The sequence below is a fragment of the Mus pahari genome, chromosome 9, assembly GCF_900095145.1.
Source record: "Mus pahari chromosome 9, PAHARI_EIJ_v1.1, whole genome shotgun sequence".
Lineage (NCBI taxonomy): Eukaryota > Metazoa > Chordata > Mammalia > Rodentia > Muridae > Mus > Mus pahari.
Window position 1 is genome coordinate 48,483,861 of NC_034598.1, and position 6,109 is coordinate 48,489,969.

Consider the following 6,109-nt stretch of genomic DNA (forward strand, 5'->3'; position numbering starts at 1 on the left):
AATGTGAAAATCCTGCACCATTTCACCCTTTCTATTGTTTAAAAAAGACTTCCTATCAAAATATAAATTGAACACAACTATTACCATTTTGTTAATTATACGGTATAAAACAGACCTAACACACAGTCCAACATTTTTGCAATAAAATTGAACACTGTCCTCTATCCGAACTTAAAAGACCTGCACCTGGCTATGTCCTGGCTTTAGATTGAACATCATCTGAAAACCATCCCCTCAAATCTGTTCCTCTCAAAGTAAATAGCCTAGGTTGGCTATGAGAATTCTAAGTCTTCAACTCAGTCATAAATCCAAGAATGACTGATATTAACTGAAAATATATAGGAAGCCTAACACAGCTTCCAAACCTTAGCCAAATAATAGAGACTGCTGATCACCTGGATAGTCCCTTACTTCAACACGTTGGAGCATCGGTCTTTAGCCTTTTGGCCTGTGAACATCTGACAGACATTAGAAAAACAGGATATTAAGGACTAGCCTACTCTGTCTTGGCAGAATCAAGCTGTCCTACCCTGTAATTGTGTCTTGTCTTTGGATAGTATTATGTCTGTAGATGATGAGGCAATGAGGCAATTCTTGTCTAGTGGCTGTCTTGTCACAACATGAGTGCAACTCATGGATGCTCAATTTTTCCCAGTACTTTGGAGGCAAAGGCAAGTGGATCTCTGTGAATTTGAGGTCTACATAGACATCATGTCCCCTTCCCCATCTGACTGCTAAATTTCATAATCCCTCCCTCCCTCCATCTCTCCCCTCCCCTCCCTCCCTCTAATCCCCTCCTCCCTATATCTCTGTTTGTCCTGGAACTTGCTCTGTATACCAGGCTGTCCTCTGCCTCCCAAATGCTGAGAATAAAGATGTGCACCACCACTGCAAAATAAAATCCTTTTTAAAAAGAAAAAAGGTTAGGCGGTTGTGGCACACACCTTTAATCCCAGCACTTGGGAGTGGTTTTTGTTCACCTAATAGAGCTGTCCTGTTGGAGGCTTACTGCTACGTAAGCAAGCTCACTGCTACATAAGCTCACTCCTTCTAGTTCTTGCTGAACTCTGGTTGGCTGGTTCAATTTACCTGTTTTGGCTCAAATTCTTCTCCAGGCTGACTGATTCCATTTGGCTTCTCTGAGCTCTGCTTGGCCTCTAACTTTGTTTTTTCTAATCTTCTGGCTGTTTCATATTCTCTGACTTCAACTGCCTCTGCTGACCTGCAGTGAACTGCATGAACTCAACTGAACTGAGTTGTACCAAACTGCATTGAATTGAACTCCAACTGCACTCCACTGCGTTGCCTGAACTCAACCCAGCTACACTCACCCACCGAGCTGCCCTCCACCAATTACATGCCACTTTCTTCCTTTCTTCCTTTTAAAAATTTACTTACTTATTTTATGTGTTGAGTACACTCTAGCTGAACAGATGGTTGTGAGCCTTCATGTGATTGTTGGGAATTGAATTTAGGACTTTGGCTCACTCTGGTCAACCCTATAACTGTCTTACACTGTAGCTGTCTTCTGACACCCCAGAAGAGGGCGTCAGATCTCANTACGGNTGGNTGTGAGCCACCATGTGGTTGCTGGGATTTGAACTCAGGACCTTCAGGAAGAGCAGTCAGCGCTCTTACCTGCTGAGCCATCTCTCCAGCCCTACACTTTCAAACACTGCTATTTCTCTAATTTAGGATTAAAGGTGTGAGCTAAGGATGTGTCTGTATTCCACCCAGAAGGATTAAAGGTATGCCGTTCCAGCTGTATCCCACAGACCTAGAAGGTCTTTGGATGTGATCCCTTGCCAGAGAAGCCATGTGGCTGGATTAAAATTCCTCTACAGGGAGACAGAGGCACGCAGATCTCTGTGTCTGAAGCCAGTCTAGTCTATAAAGTGAGTTCCAGAACAACCAGGACTATGCAGAGATACCCTATCTTGAAAAGCAACACAAAACAAAAAAGGAGAAAAGATTTTATTTTTATTCATGTTTATGGATGAGTATGTATACCATGTGTGTGGTGGTGCCTAGAGAGTCCAGACCACCTTTTCGGTGCTTAGATTTCAGGCACGTGACATCATACCTGGGGAGGGAACCCAGGGTCTTATGCTTGCCAAGGGTACACTCTACCAACTGAGCTTCGTCCAACAATTCAGCTCTGGGTAGCCTCTCCCTTCCCTTCCCCTATGTAGGTTTCACTCTGTAGATCGGCTGGCCTGGAACTCAGGGGTTCCCCCTCCTGCTTCTGCCTTGAGTTCTCTGATCAAAGATGTGCATTCTCACGCCCATCCCCAGGGTAGCTGCTGCTTCTGAAAAACACTATCTTTATGTGTATGAGTGTTTTGCTCACATATATGTATGTATGTATGTATATGCACCACATGCATACCTGGTGATTGTGGAGGTCTGAAAAAGATATTGGATCTCCTGGAACTGGAATTACTGATGGTTATGAGCAAGCATGTGGACAGATGGGAATTGAACCCAGGTCCTAACAGGAGAGCAGCCAGTGCTCTTAACCAATGAGACCTCTCTACAGCCCCAGTAGCTTCTCGACAGAATTAACTACTGATGATGTTTAATCATAAGCCTAAAGAACTGAAGGAAAGGACTGGTGAGATGGCTCAGTGGTTAAGAGTACTGACTGCTCTTCTGAAGGTTCTGAGTTCAAATCCCAGCAACCACATGGTGGCTAACAACCACCTATAATGAGGTCTGACGCCCTCTTCTGGTGTGTCTGAAGACAGCTACAGTGTACTTATTTATAGTAATAAATAAATCTTTGGGCAGGAGTAAGCAGGGACCGAGTGAGCGAGGCCAACTGGAGTGAGCAGAGGTCCTAAATTTCAATTCCCCAACAATCACAGGAAGGCTCACAACCATCTGTACAGCTACAGTGTAATCATATACATAAAATAAATGAATAAATAAATCTTAAAAAAAAAAAAGAACTGAAGGAAAGTTAGGAATACTGGTGTACACGAGTAATCCCAGAGTTTAGGTAATGGAAGCATGGAATCTGAGTTCAAGATCATCCTGAAGTGCATAGTGAGTTCAAGGCAAAGCTGTGTGAGACTGGCTCTCAGATGCCACCTCACTCTTCCAGGAAAGGTGAGGGGGTGAGAAGAAGGGGGCTGTGAAGGTGAACAAGCCATTGGGATAAATCAGAATAGACCTTTTCAGCATTGGATGTGAGGCAGGAGTATCTGAGGCAGGAGCTAGCCTACCAAGCTGGCATGTTACCGAGAGCAAAGTGGCTAAATTGAACTGAGCTGGTGGAGCAGTTCAGGGTTATGATCCTTTATCTCCGTGTCCTTATTTGCTTTGGTGTGATTTTCAAGACTAGGGCAGCAATATAATGCATATGTGCCTAATGTATAACACCCTAAAAGGGATTTGGAACAGCAAATCCTTTCAGTAAATTATGTAAGCCAGGTGTGGTGGCCGGCCCCTGTGATCCCAGCGTTTTGGACAAAGAGGCGTGGTGACTGCTACAAGTTAGAAACCAGCCTAGTCTACACAGTGTCAGGCTAAGACCACACAGCAAGACCCTGTTCATCCCAGTAGGTCAGCAGCTCTGGGAAGCTAAGGCAGGGTGAATGGTCTGGGTCAGTATTGGCTAGTGGAGGCTCTGAGTTCCATGAGCCTAGACTACAGAGAGCGCAGGAAGGAAAGGAGGACAGCTGGACTTTACTTACACAGCAAGCTCCTGCCAGGTTCTGTTGCCAGGAGGTTCCAAAATAAGTTTCAGAGCTTCCTTGACTTTTTTTTGATTTTCTTACTTCCAGCCCCCTTTATCGTCACTGTCAGTATATAATCTGGCTTCCTCCTCCACAGACACAAAAGTGACCGACTGACCTGCGTTTAGACTGCAGGTGACTTCTCTCACAGATTATTGTCCATGCTTCACCCAGCACGGTGCTACCTGCACACTTGGGAGCCGGCCCCGTGTCTCGGACACACTCTCTGTGTCTCCTAACGCAGCTGCTCCTCTCTTCGTGGTTGTTTTCCCATCTTCACGTGCTGGTGTTTTCATCGTCTTAGAAAACCCCTCTCCTTCCTCCGGCTTCTTCCTCCAGGCTTCTCCTGCCCTTTGTAATATTGTATTATGATTATTATTATTATTTTAATTATGAGTATGTGTGTGTGTGTGCACATGAGTGTCGTGTCTGGGGAGGACTTTGGATTCCCGGAGCTGGCAGTCACGAGCTTCCCAACAGCAGCACTGCTTTTAACCCTTGAGCATCACCTCTACAGCTGCTTTTTTTCCTTTTTTGGAAAAAGGTTGAAAACAATGTCACTAATGTTCTCCCTTTATCTGGCTCCTCCATGCCTTCCCACTCTTTTTTACAGTCTTTTTTTTTTATTAGATATTTTATTTACATTTCAGATGCTATCCCAAAAGTTCCCTATACCCTCCCCCCGCCCTGTTCCCCTACGCACCCACTCCCACTTCTAGGCCCTGGCCTTCCCCTGTAATGGGGCATATATAGTTTGCAAGACCAAGGGGCCTCTCTTCCCAATGATGGCCGAATAGGCCATCTTCTGCTACATATGCAGCTAGAGACACGAGCTCTGGGGTACTGGTTAGTTCATATTGTTGTTCCACCTATAAGGTTGCAGACCCCTTCAGCTCCTTGGGTACTTTCTCTAGCTCCTCCATTGGGGACCCTGTGTTCCATTCAATACCTGACTGTGAGCATCCACTTCTGTGTTTGCCAGGCACTGGCATAGCCTCACAAGAGACAGCTATATCAGGGTCCCTTCTCTTTCTTACAGTCTTATATGATAATATATCTTAGAAAGATACAGTGAGACGATCATCATGTTCTCTCTCTCTCTCTCTCTCTCTCTCTCTCCTTATTTATTTTATGTATGTGGGTACATATGTCACCTTCTTCAGACATACCAGAAGAGGGCATCAGATAACATTACAGATGGTTGTGAGCCATCATTCAGTTGCTGGGAATTGAACTCAGGACGTCTGGAGGATCAATCAGTCGGTGCTCTTAACTGCTGAGCCATCTCTCTAGTCCCACCTCATTCTTTCTTTTTTTAGACAGGATCTTACTGTGTAGCCTAGGATAGCGTCTAACGTACCCAGGTTGATAATGTCAACTTCCTGCCTCTGCCTCCCAAGTGCTAGGAGTACTCGTGTGTGCCACTGTGACCTTATCATGGTTTATTATTTTGATTGTACCTCAGCTCCTTCTGGGATGCTAGGTAATTAACACTGGACTCTTTTATGCTCATGAACTCTTCCTGCCTTAGTTTCCCATAGTGCTGGAAGTTCATGTGGGTATCACCAGATGTGGCTAAACCTGAGTTCTCGCAGTGGCTGTCCAAAGATGAGGCCGGTGAGAGTAGCCCTGGCGGACGCTCACCAGTCACAAAACATTCCTTTTTCCCCAGCATAAAGCATAACATACTTACATGAACCCAGCCGCTCCAAGCATCAGGCTAGAGCTCTCTGGCTACAGTTAAAAATGATGCGCCATGGATGTCAGTGCATTAGGCTGACCATAGGGGGCGACATAGTGCAACAGTTAAGCGCCTGTTGTAGGCGACTAAACTGAATTTCAACTTTTCCCATATTATTCTGCTCATTTGCAACTTTATGCAATTTACTCTTTTCAAACCTCATTAAACTTCATTTAAACGGTAATACTTGAGCTGGGGAGAGAGCTCACTAAGCCTGACAACCTAAGTCTCTCCCTGGTCCCACAGTGTGGAAAAGGAGAGAAATAACTGACCACTACAAGCCCCGTTGCCAAGAGGCAGGAGCCCACAGGAGCCCACACATACAGGAAATAAATAAGCATAATAAAATAGTCAGGGTTTTGAGATCAACATGGTAATTAATGCTTACATTTTGTTTTAAGATAAAATATTTCAGAATATTTATTTTTATTATTTATATATATTTGTGGAGGTGGGGGTAGATAGGTGCCTGCAGAAACCACTGGAAGTAGATTCACAGGTGGTTGCAAGATGCCTGATACGGGTGCTGAGAAACAAATTTGGGTTCTCCAAAAGAGCTGCATGAGCTCTTAATTGCTAAGATATCTTTCCAGCTCCGATTTTTTTTTTTTTTTTTTTTTTGAGACAG